General features: G+C 49.6%; 1 protein-coding gene across 3 annotated transcripts in view; it reads right to left on the minus strand.

Annotated features, from left to right (window-relative positions):
• Window positions 1-19,591, minus strand: part of LOC142302104 (transmembrane protein 272-like) — a 151,286-nt gene that overhangs the window by 19,504 nt on the left and 112,191 nt on the right. The window contains exons 1-2 of one of the 3 annotated variants that reach the window (XM_075343189.1): window positions 11,692-11,732; window positions 293-332 (exon numbers count right to left, since the gene is read on the minus strand). The exons of 1 other annotated variant lie outside the window; for it this stretch is intronic. The gene's annotated coding sequence lies outside the window, so the exon portion shown is untranslated. Of the gene's footprint in view, window positions 1-292; window positions 333-11,691; window positions 11,747-19,591 lie in introns of those variants that run through there. One more of the 3 variants, XM_075343188.1, reaches the window with a different exon arrangement.

Below are 19,591 nucleotides of genomic sequence, written 5' to 3' on the forward strand. Positions count from 1 at the left end.
GCAATAAAATCAGTGCCATATACAGTCATGGCCAAAAGTGTTGGCACCCTTTAAATTGCTCTAAAAAATTAAGTATTTCTCCTAAAAAAATATTGCAATTACATGTTTTGTTATACACATGTTTATTTCCTTTGTGTGTTTTAGGAAAAACACAAAAAAACAGGGAAAAAAGTCAAATTGGATATAACGTCACACAGAACTCCCAACATGGGCAGGACAAAATTGATAACACATTTCCAAAATGATGGGAACACAACTTTGTTTCCAGCATGTGATGCTCATTGAAACTCACCTGTGGCAAGTAACAGGAGTGGGCAATATGAAAATCACACCTGAAACCAGATAAAAAGGGGAGAAGTTGACTCAATCTTTGCATTGTGTGTGCAATAGTAAGAATGGAGAACAGAAAGAAAAGAAGAGAGCTGTCTGAGGAAGCGAGAACCAAATTTTTTTTAAAAAAAATATCAACAAATCTCAAGGTTACAAGCGCATCACCCAAGATCTTGATGTTCCTTTGTCCACTGTCTGCAGTAGCAGTGTGATTTAGCTGGTTCTCTCCAGTTTGGGGGAATTGATTGTCAAAATAGCAGCCAGTTCTCCAAACCAGCAAGAAGCAGCCTCCCAATCTGGTTCTGGGAACCCTCCTGTTTCAACTGAATGTGGCTCCTCGGAGGCATATTTTACTGAAATGTATCACAGGGCACTAAACCTCCACCGGGACTGCGGACAGGTGACAAGAATATTTTTTATTTTTTGAAAGAGTGGGGCATGACATATGGGGACCAATATGGAAGATATATGGGGACCAGAATAACATATGGGGAAGAGAATGGCACATATATAGTGACCGACATGACATATGGGGACCAGGATGACATATGGGGACCAGGATGACATATGGGGACCAGGATGTAACGTACAGTATATGGGGACCAGGATGACATGTGAGGACTAGGATACAACATATACTGTATGGGGACCATGATGATATATGGGGCCAGGAAGGAACATATATGGGGACCAGGAAGGAACATATATGGGGACCAGGATGGAACATATATGGGGACCAGGATGGAACATATATGGGGGCCAGGATGGAACATATATGGGGACCAGGATGGAACATATATGGGGACCAGGATGGAACATATATGGGGACCAGGATGGAACATATATGGGGCCAGGAAGGAACATATATGGGGGCCAGGATGGAACATATATGGGGACCAGGATGGAACATATATGGGGACCAGGATGGAACATATATGGGACCAGGATGGAACATATATGGGGACCAGGATGGAGCATATATGGGGACCAGGATGGAACATATATGGGGACCAGGATGGAACATATATGGGGACCAGGATGGAACATATATGGGGACCAGGATGGAACATATATGGGGGCCAGGATGGAACATATATGGGGCCAGGAAGGAACATATATGGGGACCAGGATGGAACATATATGGGGCCAGGAAGGAACATATATGGGGACCAGGATGGAACATATATGGGGGCCAGGATGGAACATATATGGGGCCAGGAAGGAACATATATGGGGACCAGGATGGAACATATATGGGGACCAGGATGGAACATATATGGGGCCAGGAAGGAACATATATGGGGACCAGGATGGAACATATATGGGGCCAGGAAGGAACATATATGGGGACCAGGATGGAACATATATGGGGACCAGGATGGAACATATATGGGGACCAGGATGGAACATATATGGGGACCAGGATGGAACATATATGGGGACCAGGATGGAACATATATGGGGCCAGGAAGGAACATATATGGGGACCAGGATGGAACATATATGGGGCCAGGAAGGAACATATATGGGGACCAGGATGGAACATATATGGGGACCAGGAAGGAACATATATGGGGACCAGGATGGAACATATATGGGGACCAGGATGGAACATATATGGGGGCCAGGATGGAACATATATGGGGCCAGGAAGGAACATATATGGGGACCAGGATGGAACATATATGGGGACCAGGATGGAACATATATGGGGACCAGGATGGAACATATATGGGGCCAGGAAGGAACATATATGGGGACCAGGATGGAACATATATGGGGCCAGGAAGGAACATATATGGGGACCAGGATGGAACATATATGGGGCCAGGAAGGAACATATATGGGGACCAGGATGGAACATATATGGGGCCAGGAAGGAACATATATGGGGACCAGGATGGAACATATATGGGGACCAGGATGGAACATATATGGGGACCAGGATGGAACATATATGGGGACCAGGATGGGACATATATGGGGACCAGGATGGAACATATATGGGGATCAGTATGATATACGGGGTCCAGGATGAGAGATATATGGGGACTAGGTTGAGGGACATTACTGGACGGTCTGAGCATAAGGACAATATAACAGAGAGGGGCCAGGATGGGAGACATAATTACTGTATGGGGGCCTGAATGAGAGATATACATTATTGGTTTATGAAAAAAACAATCAAAAATCTCTGTATTGTCAGCATAAATCATAGAAAAATCAAAAAAATAAAAAAAGACCTCCTAAACGTGTGAGCATGTAATCACCGTAAAGGAGGAAAAATTGACTAAAAAGTAAATTGTTCGGCTAAAATATTGTATTGTATTAGAATTTATATTAAAATCGCAAAATATACATATATAATATAAAATATCAAAACGCACAGAGGATTCTTCCAAGCACAGGGCAAAAGCAGGTATACATGGGGATGCAATTGATGTATTAAAAAACAGGCATATAATAAAGTGCTGGTAGTCATAAAGTGTATGGCACCACAAAAAAAAGATACTAGGAAAAAATGCCTGTATAAAATTCGACAGTGCAAAATAAATAGCAATCTAGTGATCAATAGAATGGAGGTTGTGGGTGCTGATCAATATTCATGAGCCTATTCAGAAAAGTATGGCAAATAATCAATAATGAAATCATTGGAGCAAATCAAATTGTTCTACCTGTATGCCACAAACCCCGACGCGCGTTTTGTCATTTAACGTCCTCATGGAAGTGAAGTGTATGTATGATTTTGCTCCAATGATTTCATCATTGATCATTTACCATATGGCATACTTTTCTGGGGTTAATAAAGGGGTAAAAGAGGGTGTGTTTTTTTTGTTTCAAATAAAGTATTTCTCTGTGTTTGTGTGTATTTATTTCTTTTGACATACATTACTAACCTAGGGCTTGATGGCAGCTGTGAATTTTGACAAATCACAGCTGACATCAACCCCATATATTACCCCAATTGCCACCACACCAGGATAATCGGCAAGAGCCGGGTACAGTGCCAGAATTGGAGCATCTAATGGATGCACCAATTCTGGGGCAGCTGCGGGCTAGTATTTTTAGGCTGGTAGGGGCCAATAGCCATGGTTCTTCCCACTTTGATAAGACCAGGCAGCAACTGTCAGCTTTACCGTGGTTGATTATTAAAAATGCGTGGTCCCCATTTAGTTTCTTTTTAATTATTTAAATCATTTAAGGAAAACAATGTGGGATCCCTTCTATTTTTGAGAACCAGGCATAGTAAAGCAGACCACTGGGGGTTGCAGCCTGTAGCCGTCTGTTTTACCCACGCTTCTTATCAAAAATATGGCGGGAGCTTACACCATTTTTTTTAATTATTTATTTATACACTACCATACAGAAAACTGGTCTGCAATCAATCACAGACGCCGATACCGAGGATGAGGGTCATGTATTGCAGTCTGCAACCAATCACAGACACTGGCACAGAGGGTGGGCGAGGGAAGCAGTGAATATTCATGAAGCTTAATGAGCGGGCCAGAAAACAGTCTGACTGCAGTGTTATCTTCTGGGAAACATGGTATGTATCTATCCTGCTCTTACCTCCCTTTTAGCTTCCTTTTGTAGCCCCCTAGCCTTTACTATGACCTTTTCCCAAAACGTCTCGTCTCTATTGACTTTTTTTCAGTTTGTGCAAATTCAGCGAACCCAAATATTCAAGGGTTCACTCATTCCTGTGTTTTTTTTCTTTGTAGGCCTCATTCTGTTTTCAGCAAACAGTAGAATGATGTGCTCTACCAAAAAGCTCTATTTCAGTCTCATCTATTCATAAGACGCTTTCCCAGAAGGATTTTGGTTACTCATATACATTTTGGAAAACTGCACTCTGGCTTTTTTTCTGTCTGTGTGTCAGCAGTGGGGTCCTCCTGGGTCTCCACAATAGAATTTCATTTCATTCAGATTTGCATGGATAGTTCGCCCTGATACTGATGCACCCTGAGCCTGCAGGACAGCTTGAATTTTTTTGGAACTTAATTGGGGCTTATGCACCATCTGGAGTATCCTGCACTGTAACCTTACATCAATTTTCTTCTGCCGTTCACATCCAGGGAGATTAGCTACAGTGCCATGTGTTGTAAACTTTTTGATTATGTTTGCACCCTGTGGACAATGGAACATCAAGATCTCTGGAGATGGACTTGTAACCTTGAGATTGCTGATATTTTTCAACAATTTTTGTTCTCAAGTCCTCAGACAGTTCTCTTCTCTGAAAAAAACAAGATAGCCAGCACTAAATGTGCACTACTGCACTAAAAATTCCAAACTGTACTAATTAAAATTTGCGATTTTTGGCAAAAAATTGCAATTTCTTGAGCTACCCCGCCACGTCACAGCAGATCTCTTTGGGGCAGCCTGCTCTAAAATATTTTATATAAAATGTGCCAAACGGCCTCACATATGAAAAGTAGAACTGTTCTTAGCAGCACTTAGTGTTTTTCAATCCCGTACCCATGACTGAATCATGGCTGTGGGCGGGACAGGCCCAAGCAAATGCTGATTGAAATAAATAGCCTGTGGACAGTGCATGATGGCTGAATGTGAACAGTCACCAACCGCCAAAATCAAGACAGGTGGAATACAACCTAAATTGGGGTGCACGGCAAGGTGGGGGTCAGCCACCGACCAATTCAATGAAAAAAACAAGATAGCCAGCACTAAATGCAGGGAGATTATTTACAGTGCCATGGGTTGTAAACTTCTTGATTATGTTTGTACAATGTGGACAAAGGAACATCAAGATTTCTCAAGATGGACTTGTAACCTTGAGATTGTTGATATTTTTCAACAAGTTTAGTTAGCAAGCCATCTTCTCTTTTTATTCTCTGTGCTTAGTGCGGCACACACAGACACACAATGCAAATACTGAGTCAACTTCTCCCCTTTTTATCTGGTTTCAGGTGTGATTTCCATATTGCCCACACCTGTTTCTTGTCACAGGTGAGTTTGAATGAGCTTCTGACTCGCCCACCCCAGGGCTATGGGAACCCGGTGCCAGGCCGGACTATTCCGGGGGTAGTCAGTGGTGGCGGGGCCCGACTCCGTGGCCCTGGTGGGTGTCAATTAAATATGGCTGATGACTTGGTGATGAATAAAGTTTGTGTTCGTGACGCCACCTGTGGTATGCGGCTATTAAGCCGCCGCTGCTGTGTAAGGCCTCCGGGGTGATGAAGTGGCAGCAATGATGATACTGCTCCCCACAGGTGGAGCAATGCCCCGGGGACACTGTTGGTGCTCGTGAGAGTCTATGGTGTAGTGGAAGTCTAAGCAGCTAAAATAACAGAGACCACTCCAAGGGTGCAGTTCAAGTTCTTTACTCACAATTCTTGTCAAGGCCGGCAGGAACCCTTGGACTGCTGGGACCACTGTCAGGGACCTCCGCCGTTTCTGGGTGATTCTTGAAGCAAAACCCGGTGCCCTTCTCTTAAGTGTCTCTGTCTTCCTCTGTCTTCCTAAGCCTTGCCTTTTGTAGGGTAAACCTGGCTTGGCCTCCACAACAGCCTCCAGGCTGGGGGGTCACCTGTCGGCTGATTACCCCTTTTCTAGAGGTGCTGCTGTGGGCTGTGGCCCGGGGAGTTTACAACTTTCCCTGGGCCTCGGTTTTTACTGTTTGGAGATGATTTTGCACTCCTCCGGTTTCTAGGGACCGTCCCCTGTTGCAGCTTGATCCCTCCACCGATGTTCCTGTGGAACAGGCCACCGCAGCTCTACAGCTACCCGTGGCCCTGGGACCCCTTCTGTTCCCTGCTTGGTGGCACCTGGACCCTCTGAGTCCCAGGATCTTCACCAGGAAGCGTCTCTTTCTTCGTTTCAGCTCCTGACTGACTTGGAGCTCTCTTTCCTTTCACTTCTCCTCCTTGCCTGCCTCCTGCAGACCTCCTCCTCCTTCCCCACCCTTTCTCTATCTGCTCACACTAGACTTTCCTTTCTGTGTCTGCCCTCATGTGGCTCCTCCCACCTCCCCAGTTGCTCTGATCTACCCTATAGGAGCCGGGATGGGTCTTACGGCCCCTCCCAGCATGCAGCATGGGAGGGTTTCTGCCACTATCCCTGGTCCCAGTGTGTTTCTAGCAATGGGTGTAGTGTGGATTTACCAGGGGACCGGTGTTCACTCCATTCCTCACCCAGAATGGGGCATCACACCGCTGGATGGGGTGCAATGACCTGTGGCAACGGAAGCCTCAGGGGCGCCACACTCCCCCACAGCGAATCCCAGCACGTCCTCGGGCTGAAAAACAACAAGACATGTGGAGAAACTGCAAAAAACATTTTTGTTATGCATAACATAAAACAATTAAACATTTCTTCCCTTTATGGGAGGCACAAGTATTTAAACGTTGCAAACTTCTTATAAAGAAACATCTAAGTGTGCACTTTCAGTCTATTGCACAGTTTGGGCACTTCCCCCATAATTCTGGTAGGGGGCACAACTGGTGCAACTATATACATCATGGGTACAACAAGTCCAGTAGCCTGCAGTTCGTTCAGCTTCCTCAAGCTACAAAAACAACATACCAGCCACTAAGTCCAGTGGCCTGGTAACACATGACACATACATTTACATTCACTGGGGACCACATTCCAGTCCAGTGGCCCGGTAACACATCAACAAGGGGGTGACTTCTTCAAAAAGCACAAGGGGCAGTAAGGCAGGGTAGGGTGTCGTCTTCAAAAAGAACATTGGGGCAGCACAAAAGGGACATCTTCACAAAGAATGAGGGGCAGACAGGGGCTATATACAGTTCAGCATCTTCTTACTTCTTTACATGTAGGGATTCTTCTCCGGCTCCCCACCTGGCAGCAGGTAGACAGCGGTCAGCACAGTCTGCGTCTGCTGGTCTTGGCGGGCCGCGCCTGGCATGGCGGCGGCCTGTATTGGAGTCGCTGCTGTGACCGATTCTTGACGGGCCGCACCTGGCGTGGCTGCGGCCTGGGCTTGGCGGGCCGCACCTGCGGCGTGGATTAACGTTGCCGCTGCGGCGGGATCTTGTTTGGCCGAGCGGGGTATCACTGCTGGGGCCTGAGCTGGACGGGCCGGGCTTGGCGTCGCTGCTGAGGCGTGGATGGGCGTCGCTCCGGCGGCGAAATCTTGGCAGGCCGCACCTGGCGTGGCTGCGGCCTGGATCGGTGTCGCCGTGCCGGGCGTCTCTCCAGGGACCGCGGGCATGGCAGCGGGGGTTGGGGCACTCGCGCCGGGCGTCTCTCCAGGGACCGCGGGCATGGCAGCGGGGGTTGGGGCACTCGCGCCGGCAGGGGCAGCATGGGACTCACCCAGATCTAGGCCGGAGATACTCTGCAGCAGGATCGGCATCGCTGGTGTGGACTCTGGATGGACGTGGGCATCACCCCCACGCAGGCCTCGCTGCACAGACTTCTGCAGACTCCTCATGGCCAGCACCATCTCCTTCCCCCACACGGCTGTCTCCCATCTGCTCTGCTTCTTCATCCCGTCAGCCATCCTTCCGACCTCAGCCTCCAGCTCAGCGGCGGTCACAGGCCTGATCCAGGTGAGCTCCCCCTGGCCTCCGCTTACAGGAGCCATTTTCTCTCTTCCTCCAGACAGCAGCATTAACTGCCTGTCAGTTTCTTAGTGCGCCATTTTTCTCTCCTCCGCTCTCCATAGCGGGCACTGCTTCGCGCTCTTTCTCTAGACAAGGGGTCGGAGCTTCTTTTCGCGCTCTTTCTACAGGCACGCCACCCTTCTTCCCGCGCTCAGCAGCGCTAATGGCGGCGGTTTTCACAGTAAAACACACAGTTTTGTCACACGGTTCTTCAGGCGCACAGTACCCGGTGGGACCGGGCACGAAATCCTGTTCGTGACGCCAAAGTTGACTCGCCCACCCCAGGGCTATGGGAACCCGGTGCCGGGCCGGACTAGTCCGGGGGTAGTCAGTGGTGGCGGGGCCCGACTCCGTGGCCCTGGTGGGTGTCAGTTAAATATGGCTGATGAATTAAAGTTTGTGTTCGTGACGCCACCTGTGGTATGCGGCTATTAAGCCGCCGCTGCTGTATGAGGCCTCCGGGGTGATGAAGTGGCAGCAATGATGATACTGCTCCCCACAGGTGGAGCAATGCCCCGGGGACACTGTTGGTGCTCGTGAGAGTCTATGGTGTAGTGGAAGTCTAAGCAGCTAAAATAACAGAGACCACTCCAAGGGTGCAGTTCAAGTTCTTTACTCACAATTCTTGTCAAGGCCGGCAGGAACCCTTGGACTGCTGGGACCACTGTCAGGGACCTCCGCCGTTTCTGGGTGATTCTTGAAGCAAAACCCGGTGCCCTTCTCTTAAGTGTCTCTGTCTTCCGCTGTCTTCCTAAGCCTTGCCTTTTGTAGGGTAAACCTGGCTTGGCCTCCACAACAGCCTCCAGGCTGGGGGGTCACCTGTCGGCTGATTACCCCTTTTCTAGAGGTGCTGCTGTGGGCTGTGGCCTGGGGAGTTTACAACATTCCCTGGGCCTCGGTTTTTACTGTTTGGAGATGATTTTGCACTCCTCCGGTTTCTAGGGACCGTCCCCTGTTGCAGCTTGATCCCTCCATTGATGTTCCTGTGGAACAGGCCACCGCAGCTCTACAGCTATCCGTGACCCTGGAATCCCTTCTGTTCCTCTGCTTGGTGTCACCTGGACCCTCTGAGTCCCAGGATCTTCACCAGGAAGCGTCTCTTTCTTCGTTTCAGCTCCTGACTGACTTGGAGCTCTCTTTCCTTTCACTTCTCCTCCTTGCCTGCCTCCTGCAGACCTCCTCTTCCTTCCCCACCCTCTCTCTATCTGCTCACACTAGACCTTCCTCTCTGTGTCTGCCCTCATGTGGCTCCTCCCACCTCCCCAGTTGCTCTGATCTACCCTATGGGAGCAGGGATGGGTCTTACGGCCCCTCCCAGCATGCAGCATGGGAGGGTTTCTGCCACTATCACTGGTCCCAGTGTGTTTCTAGCAATGGGTGTAGTGTGGATTTACCAGGGGACCGGTGTTCACTCCATTCCTCACCCAGAATGGGGCATCACACCGCTGGATGGGGTGCAATGACCTGTGGCGACGGAAGCCTCAGGGGCGCCACACTTCACAAGCCTGAAACAAAGTTGTTTACCCACAATTTTGGAAAGGTGCCAACAATTTTGTCAGGCCCATTTTTGGGGTTTTGTGTGAAATTATCTCCAGTTTGCCTTTATTTCCTCAGTTTTTTTGTCTTGTTCCAATACACACAAAGTTAATAAACGTGTGTATAACAAAACATGTATAATTGTAATAATTTTCTGGGAGAAGTATTTTGGAACAATATTAAGAATGCCAAAACGTTCGGACAGGACTTTATATGTTGTAGGTAACTATTTGCAGTCTTTCCATACACATAAATGGTGCTCCTGTGCCTACGCCGTCTCTGTACATTGTCCTGCGTGGTTCCCATAAGCTTGCACTCTACTTTCCTCATACCATCGGACTTGCTCGTTTTTCCTCTCTGTCCTGTCTCAGCTGCTCGCACAGACAGCTTTACAATCACCGTATACAGGCCTGACAAGGATCTCTCCACACCCTTCTCTTCTCGTTTGACTTCATTTTTAGAGATTTGCAACCTCTACCTCACAGAGGTGACACCCAACTCTCATCGGATGTGCCCGTCACACACTTGACCTCACCTTGATGCCCCTTCACACTATTGTTCTGTACCGCCCCTGAACCACTCAGGTCACTACTAGGTACTGCATCCTCACCAGGATGCAGGGCCTACCCCCAGGGACCTGGAACACCAGTTCAAGTGACAACTGCACACACCAAAATCCCAGTTTCCACTCCACACCAGGGGTAATTGGCTAGTCAGACACCAGAGGGATGGCCACCTAGAGGACGGAGCCAGTCTAGGGGACTAGACAGGCTGGTGGGAGGGGACAAGTGGAGAGTAGTAGAGTAGACGAGAGAGGAGAAGTGGAGAGAGGTGCCTAGAGCTGGGTCATGTAACGGTGACCCGGGGTCACAGGAGAGTGGTCACCAGGGTAACTACACCCGAGTAACACTGGGACCAGAGCACGCACGGGGCACTGGGCCCTAGGTCAGGCGTCAGTTTCATACGGCCTGGCAAATACCTGCACAGTGAGGGAACCTTCACGGACCTCACTGACCCACAGGTCCGGGCACCAGCAGTAAAGCGAGGATCAGGGTTCGAAACATGGACCGGCCCTACAGGGTTCACACTGCCCGCCGTATGGACGAGGAGACTGCCAAAGGACAGACGGGTCCCAAACCAGCCTCAAGCTACAGGGACCCAACCACACTGAGGGTGCCGGGGACAAAGCAACCAAGAAATCAAACTGGCACTGGAACTACAGGGACCTGAACCGGTCGTCCAAGGGCCCAACTGTGAGTAAAGACTGTTAATTGCAAGCCCAGTGTGGCCTCCCTTCTTCGGCGAAAGTCTCCACCATATATCCCCCGGGGCTCAGCCCTACCTGCGGAGGGCTTATCACCACAGCTGCCATTACCACCAGCCCTAGATATAATCAACTCAGCAGTGGTGGTTCCACCATCTTAACCGCAACCCGCAGGTGGCGTCACACTAATGACTTTAATCTCCCCTGTAAATACTCCCCATTAAAAAAGCACCCAGGGCACGGGACCGGGCAACGGCCACCACAGTGACGTTCCCCAGTTAAAAACCGTTCGGGACCGAGTACCCCATAACCCTGGGTGACACAGTTCCTGGGCTGCACCCCTTCTGACTTAAGTTGTCCTTCTCTCCTTCCATCTTGCGTGGCCTCCTCTGCCAGGGACAGTCACAGAGGCAATCGTTCCTCCATCACTTCTGTTCACTCTATGTGACCTCTGCAACTGACCCCGACTGGAGGGAAAGCAGCCCCTAAATTATCTAGGCCGGCTCACTCCACCCAGGGTCACCTCAGTCATCAACATACGTAACCCCTAACTACCTGGGTAGCTACAGTATCGGCAAGACTCAACGTTTTCCACGGACTAGGCCATACAAAGATTGGATAAAAAAAAGTGCACCCCGAACATAAGGCACTGAGCATAAGCCCACATGGGGGCTGAAGGCACACAGTTCAGCGGGAGAGGGCCTTGTTTCAGAAAAGTGGTGGCCCATGGTTCAGCCCACCCCTTGAAGAAGCTGGGTAGACCCATCGCATCCTTTCCATGACCTATGTCTATGTCTCGTCCCTATGGTCTCTCTCACAATGTTTATATGTAATCCTTGAGGTAGATGTTGCCACACGTTACTGACAACCTAAACTCCCCCCCCACCCACAACTTAGCCCATTCACAGTTGTCAGATATTTGGAGCTAGAACCTCCTGGAGCAGTTACAATTTCTTAAAAAGTGTGAAAGCTCACCAGACCCAGAGGAAAAATGGAGCGTGGAGGACGGATGGACGCTCGGTCTATATAGTGGAAGTGAGGCAGAAAGTTACAAAACGCCCCAGATGACCATCATCTGATATCTGCTTCCTCTATACACAGTGTGTGATGGGGCAGGAAGGAGAGGAAGCGAGAGATACAGATCGTGTGCGATACCGGAGAACCGGCCTACAACCGCTATATACACATACTACTAACAACTATCATACAGTAGCTAAGCCTACCAAGTGTGATTATGCCAGCTCAGCTGTGTATCTAAGACCATCATGTGACACAGTCAGCTGAGCTGTGTATCTAAGCCTATCATGTGTGATACAGCCAGCTCAGCTGTGTATCTAAGACCATCATGTGACACAGGCAGCTCAACTGTGTATCTAAGCTTATCATGTACGATACAGTCAGCTGAGTTGTGTATCTAAGCCTATCATGTGCGATACAGTCAGCTGAGCTGTGTATCTAAGCCTATCATTCGTGATACAGTCAGCTCAGCTGTGTATCTAAGCCTATCATGTGCGATACAGTCAGCTGAGCTGTGTATCTAAGCCTATCATGTGTGATACAGTCAGCTGAGCTGTGTATCTAAGCTTATCATGTGCGATACAGTCAGCTGAGCTGTGTATCTAAGCCTATCATGTGTGATACAGTCAGCTCAGCTGTGTATCTAAGCCTATCATGTGCGATACAGTCAGCTGAGCTGCGTATCTAAGCCTATCATGTGCGATACAGTCAGCTGAGCTGTGCATCTAAGCCTATCATGTGTGATACAGTCAGCTCAGCTGTGTATCTAAGCCTATCATGTGTGATACAGCCAGTTGAGCTGTGTATCTAAGCCTATCATGTGTGATACTGTCTGCTGAGCTGTATTTCAAAGCCTATCATGTGTGATACAGTAAGAAGAGCTGTGTATCTAAGCCTATCATGTGTTATACAGCCAGTTGAGCTGTGTATCTAAGCCTATCATGTGTGATACTGTCTGATAAGCCGTGTATCTAAGAAAATGATGTGACAGTCAGCACAACTGTGTATCTAATTGTGTATCTAAGCCTTTCATGTGTGATACAGTCAGTTGAGCTGTGTATCTAAGACCTTGATGTGACAGTCAGCACAACTGTGTATCTAATTGTGTATCTAAGTCCTTCATCTGTGATACAGTCAGCTGAGCTGTGTATCTAAGCCTATCATGTGTGATACAGTTAGTTGAGCTGTGTATATAAGCCTATTGTGTCTGATACTGTCTGATGAACTGTGTATCTAAGCCTATCATGTGTGATACTGTCTGCTGACCTGTGTATCTAAGCTTAACATGTGTGATACTGTCAGCTGAGCTGTGTATCTAAGCCTATCCTGTGTGATACTGTCTGCTGACCTGTGTATCTAAGCCTAACATGTGTGATACTGTGTGCTGAGCTGTGTATCTAAGCCTATCATGTGTGATACTGCCTACTGAACTGTGTATCTAAGCCTATCCTGTATGATACTGTCTGCTGACCTGTGTATCTAAGCCTAACATGTGTGATACTGTCAGCTGAGCTCTGTATCTAAGCCTATCATGTGTGATACTGTCAGCTGAGCTGTGTATCTAAGCCTATCCTGTGTGATACTGTCTGCTGATCTGTGTATCTAAGCCTATCCTGTGTGATACTGTCAGCTGAGCTGTGTATCTAAGCCTATCATGTGTGATACTATCTTCTGAGCTGTGTATCTAAGCCTATCCTGTGTGATACTGTCTGCTGACCTGTGTATCTAAGCCTAACATGTGTGATACTGTCAGCTGAGCTGTGTATCTAAGCCTATCATGTGTGATACTGTCAGCTGAGCTGTGTATCTAAGCCTATCCTGTGTGATACTGTCTGCTGACCTGTGTATCTAAGCCTAACATGTGTGATACTGTCAGCTGAGCTGTGTATCTAAGCCTATCATGTGTGATACTATCTTCTGAGCTGTGTATCTAAGCCTATCCTGTGTGATACTGTCTGCTGACCTGTGTATCTAAGCCTAACATGTGTGATACTGTCAGCTGAGCTGTGTATCTAAGCCTATCATGTGTGATACTATCTTCTGAGCTGTGTATCTAAGCCTATCCTGTGTGATACTGTCTGCTGACCTGTGTATCTAAGCCTAACATGTGTGATACTGTCAGCTGAGCTGTGTATCTAAGCCTATCATGTGTGATACTATCTTCTGAGCTGTGTATCTAAGCCTATCCTGTGTGATACTGTCTGCTGACCTGTGTATCTAAGCCTAACATGTGTGATTCAGTCAGCTGAGCTGTGTATCTAAGCCTATCATATGTGATACTGTCTGCTGAGCTGTGTATATAAACCAATCATATGTGATAGTGTCTGCTGAGCCGTGTATCTAAGCCTATCATGTCATAAAGTCAGCTGAACTATGTATCTAAGCCTATAATGTGTGATACACCCTCTTGAAGTAATGCATCTAAGCTTCTCATGGTTCATAATGTGCTGGTGAACCTATTAGGCTGTGTGCGCACTCTGAGTTTCTGCTGCAGTTTTGGTGCAGTTTTTTTTCTCCCGAATCTGCATGTCCCAACAAAGTCTATGACAATTCTGATGCGCTGTGCGCACGCTGCTTCTTTTTTCCTTGCAGTTTTGGGTGCAGAAAACATATGCAGCGTGTCACTTGTTCGTGCGTGTTTCCTGCGATTTTTAGCCCTTTCTGGCGCTGATTTAGCAAAAAAAAAGCATGGCAGAAAAAAGCACCTAAAAATGTTTTTCTACCACAAGATGCGTTTTTTTGGTGCAGAAAATGTTTGCACCTGATCTGCAGCGTGCGCACACAGCGTTATATGTGTGGTGCGGTGTCGGACATACATGTGGCTGCAGACTGCGCCTGTGATGAGCGTGAAGCCCCCAGTACATGGTTTTGGGGATCTTCTGGCTGCCCCCCAGAGTCTGCTTTAGGACGGTCAGTGCCTATTTGTGACTAGATCAATTTGTCAGTTTGTACAAAATGTAACTCATTATATTATTATTCAAGACAACAGAACATATGATGGTGTCTGTCACCACTAGAGGGCGCCATCCATCTACAGTTTTATTTCACAGTACAAACATTCACTGTGTATATAAGTTGCAATGTCATGTACATGGAGAAAGTTCAGCAACTCTTGCTTAGCATGGATACTGGTTATAAGCTTGTGACTGTGGACGTGTGCCTGGTCCGGACCTGGGTGTGGGTGATTTGATGTGGTTATCCACTAAGAATATCAAGCTGAAGATAACCTTACTTACTGTATTTTTCATTTTATAAGACGCATTGGATTATACAGTAAGACGCACCCCAAATTCAGAGCAAGAAAAGGTGAAAAAAGAAAATAGGGCCCGTCTTGTAATCCGGTGGTGTCTTACCGGAGGGGGCAGTAGCGGTGGTGGAGGAGGCTGTGCTGGTGCAGTGGCAGAGGATGAGGCTGCGGTGGAGGCTTGGGCTCGAGCTGTGGTGGAGGCTGGTGCTGCTGTACTGAGGCCGCTGTGCTGGGGCTCGGGCTGTGGCGGCTGCTTCTGCAGCGGCTACTGATAGTGAGGAATTCAAAGAAATGGTGCCCGGAATCAGCGCAGATTGGGCTCTAGGCTCAATGGCAAGCCGAGACCTCATGTGCGCAATTGCCACCTCCGGGTGCCATTTTCCTGAAGTCTGCTGGAGGGAGATCAATGGGCCGGAGGTGGCGCATGCGCAGATGAGAGCATGAGCCGAGAGCTCCAACTGCGCATGCGCCAACTCCGGCGGCATTATTTGAAGTACACACGGCCTGACCTGCAGCACCAGTAAAGCTGGCAGAGACCCCGCACAGCAGTCCCAGCACTAGCCACCGGAGACCACGCGCAGACCATGTACAGCCGCTGCAGCAGCCGAAACCCCGCACAGCAGCCCCAGCACCATCCGCCGGAGACTACTCGCAGACCCTGTACAGCCGCTGCAGCAGCCGGAGACCCCGCACAGCAGCCCCAGCACCAGCCGCCTGAGACCACGCGCAGACCCTGTACAGCCGCTGCAGCAGCCGGAGACCCCGCACAGCAGCTGCTGATACTGCACAACCGCCCCATCCCCAGTCACCGCAGCCGCTGCACATTTCATATTGTTAGTGATATTCCCACTGAGGTTCAGCGACATAAAGAGATGGATCTTCGATTTCAACATAGAGGTTGCCCAGCCAGGGTGTCATGAGTGTATCTCGCTCGGGGGAGAGCCCGGGTGAATCTGGTGTCAGAAGGTCACAGCACCTCACTGCTGGCAGGTCCACTGCTGTTATGTAAGAACATCTCCTTCCTTGTGTTGCTGTAAGGGTTAAGCACCCTTTCCTGCCTGGCTGCAGGCTTTAGCTGTCAATCTCAGGTGTGGCCCTTTGAGATCACTCCCCTTCCCTATTTAAGTCATGAGATATCATAACATGATGCCTTTAATAGAAACTGAATTCTCATTTCTATGAGGTCCACTTTGGAAGGAGAGAGATCTGGAAGAAGACTGCTGTGTTGTGTGCAGCAGTGAAGCTGTAAGGGGTAGTCGGACCCCTGGTAGTGAAGGAGCGGTTTTTCCCCCCCTGAAGACGCCACAGTAGTATGGTGGCAAATTGTAAATGTTAATGGTAAAATGTTACCTGTCATAAACTTTCTCCACTAGGTGCCAGTGTAGAGCAGTGGTTCCCCTGGTAACAGTGGCAGGGAAGGAGGGGAGGGCAGCCTAGGTGGGGAAGGAAGGGCTCTGAATGCAGAGTCCAGTGTGCAGTGAGATGTGACTGGAGAAAGAAGTCTGAGGTGACGGGGCAGAGTGTGGAAGTGGTGCAGTGGCAGAAGAAGTGGAAGAGTCAAGACTAGTCCCAAAGCCGGTAGTGTGTACTACAGTGCAGTGCAGCTATCAGGGGGATAACAAGTGGCCCCTGCAGGCGAAGGGTAGTGCCCTGACAAAGAAGTGAAGGTAAATGGGAACGCCCGTAGAAAACAAGTGAAGTAGTTCCTCGGCAAAGAAGTGGAGAGGTGAGAACTTATCCGGAGCCGGTAGAGTGTGCTAGATCTGCCCTACAGTGAAACAGGGTTCAGTGTGCAGCTACTAGAGGGTTAACGCATGTCCCCTGCAGGCAAGGGAAAGTTACCGGGGAAAGAGGAAACCGTCAGCAAGAAGTTTAACCTGTAAACCAAAGTGACTTGATGCTGAAAGGTGTAAAGAAGAGTGGAAGCTGTGTTCAATAAAATGTTTCTTGGTTCATCAACTGCCTGTCTGTGGCTCTTTACTGGGAGTGGTGAAGAGGCCTGTGAGCCGAGAGACAAAGGTGTTACCAAGAAGCAAATGGCCCACATGGAAGTGTCCCTGCCACCTACACTCTGCCCCACAAACAACACCTCCGTTTTAACAGTGACGGCCGGGCCGGGGGTCAGCCTGCCGCCCCCTGGGCGGGAGACCGCGACTACAACCCCTGAGGCGCCCCCTGCCCCCGTTACAAACTGGCGTAGTCGGCAGGATGAAGCCTGCATGCAAGAAACCCCGACCAGAGACTGTGAGGAAGATCAAGTGGTGCCTGACGTGCTGAACAGGCCACAAGATGGTGGCAAGATGGCGGCCGTCCTCATGGACTCAGTGGAGGCGCGAAAAGTTGACGCTAAACGAAAAGCGCTGGGCTGGCCTGGGAGGAAGGAGCCCGGAGTGCACCACCCAAAGAGGGGAGGTAGCTGCCCCAAGAAGCTGCAGTGGTCTAGAGACGTGGGCGGCGCCGCAAGAAAGAAAAGGCATCGCCAACGCTATGCAGACCTGGTGGGTGAAGCCGGGGGCGGAGTGTGTGCTAAAGCGGGAAAAGAAGAACCGCCTCCACCTTCCCCGGCGCCATTGCAATCCCAGCAGCAGAAGCAACAGTTTCAGTTACCTGTGCTACACAAAATGGAGGCCAGGACAGACAAGCAAGCCGTAGCAGGCGCGCTGGTGCCCGTAGGACGCGGAAGAGGACGTCCGATGGAGAGCTCGGTGGGAGAGTTACCCACCATCACGTTGCCGGCAAGCATGATACCGGCCGTGACTGGAGTCTCGGAGAAACCAGCGAAGGTCACATGGTTTACCTCATTGGATGCCGTTACCGGGGAACCGACGACGGAAGTCCGGGCCACCTACAAGTCCCGGCTGACTCTGGGGAGCGGGCCACCAGGAGCATCCGTACAGATTCCGGAGGCGCCCGCGTCTGTTAAGGTAGGCCCTCCGCCCCCTTCAGGAGTTAAGGCCCCATACTGGAAAGATATCCCAGAACCAGAGGTAGATGAGTTGGGGTTCGTCTGGGAACCCGTAAAGCCGGCGCTCCCGACCCAAAGACAGTCCCCACCGCCCGAAGTAGATCCAGTGCAGGAGAGACACCTGGCTGAGACGGTAGCCAGAGAAATGATGGCCGGGCCCCGCAGTGAGGAGGTAATCGTCCGGAAGAGAGTGATTTGTTTGCCGTTGAAAACCGGTACTGTTGAAAGCCGGTGAATGTTTCCAGTTACAGTAACGTTAAAAGTACTGAACCCGGGAGGAGCTTAATGCAGAACTGTGCGTGGACTCCTTCCATGACTGTTAAGAAGGAATCTTGTTGTCCTGTTGTTTTCTGCCCACCCAAAGACCGGGAGCGCTTGGAAATAGCCTCCGGGCAGAAGGTCAGCTAAGACCGGGAGCGCCTGAGGAGGGCCTCCGGGCAGATGTGCGACTAAGACCGGGAGCTTCCCTGGAGGGACGCCGAGCACCAAACTTGTGTGCCAGTCTGTGTGTTTTAAGTATTGTGTTTTCCTACATGTGTTGTTTTGCAGGTACGAACCTCGCCAGGAGGCTGAGGTTAAAGAGGGGAGGAATGTAAGGGGTAGTCGGACCCCTGGTAGTGAAGGAGCGGTTTTTCCCCCCCTGAAGACGCCACAGTAGTATGGTGGCAAATTGTAAATGTTAATGGTAAAATGTTACCTGTCATAAACTTTCTCCACTAGGTGCCAGTGTAGAGCAGTGGTTCCCCTGGTAACAGTGGCAGGGAAGGAGGGGCAGGGCAGCCTAGGTGGGGAAGGAAGGGCTCTGAATGCAGAGTCCAGTGTGCAGTGAGATGTGACTGGAGAAAGAAGTCTGAGGTGACGGGGCAGAGTGTGGAAGTGGTGCAGTGGCAGAAGAAGTGGAAGAGTCAAGACTAGTCCCAAAGCCGGTAGTGTGTACTACAGTGCAGTGCAGCTATCAGGGGGATAACAAGTGGCCCCTGCAGGCGAAGGGTAGTGCCCTGACAAAGACGTGAAGGTAAATGGGAACGCCCGTAGAAAACAAGTGAAGTAGTTCCTCGGCAAAGAAGTGGAGAGGTGAGAACTTATCCGGAGCCGGTAGATTGTGCTAGATCTGCCCTACAGTGAAACAGGGTTCAGTGTGCAGCTACTAGAGGGTTAACGCATGTCCCCTGCAGGCAAGGGAAAGTTACCGGGGAAAGAGGAAACCGTCAGCAAGAAGTTTAACCTGTAAACCAAAGTGACTTGATGCTGAAAGGTGTAAAGAAGAGTGGAAGCTGTGTTCAATAAAATGTTTCTTGGTTCATCAACTGCCTGTCTGTGGCTCTTTACTGGGAGTGGTGAAGAGGCCTGTGAGCCGAGAGAAAAGGGTGTTACCAAGAAGCAAATGGCCCACATGGAAGCGTCCCTGCCACCTACACTCTGCCCCACAAACAACACCTCCGTTTTAACAGTGACGGCCGGGGGTCAGCCTGCCGCCCCCTGGGCGGGAGACCGCGACTACAACCCCTGAGGCGCCCCCTGCCCCCGTTACAAACCCGCCTGGAGTGTCTTTTCCTTTTCATGTCTATTTCCCCTCTTTGTATTCCTTCCAGTGTGTTTCTGTTTTGTAGTGGCGAGATTAGTGTACTCGTCGGCCTGCTCACTAG

This window comes from Anomaloglossus baeobatrachus, chromosome 4 (genome assembly GCF_048569485.1).
Source record: "Anomaloglossus baeobatrachus isolate aAnoBae1 chromosome 4, aAnoBae1.hap1, whole genome shotgun sequence".
Taxonomy (NCBI): domain Eukaryota; kingdom Metazoa; phylum Chordata; class Amphibia; order Anura; family Aromobatidae; genus Anomaloglossus; species Anomaloglossus baeobatrachus.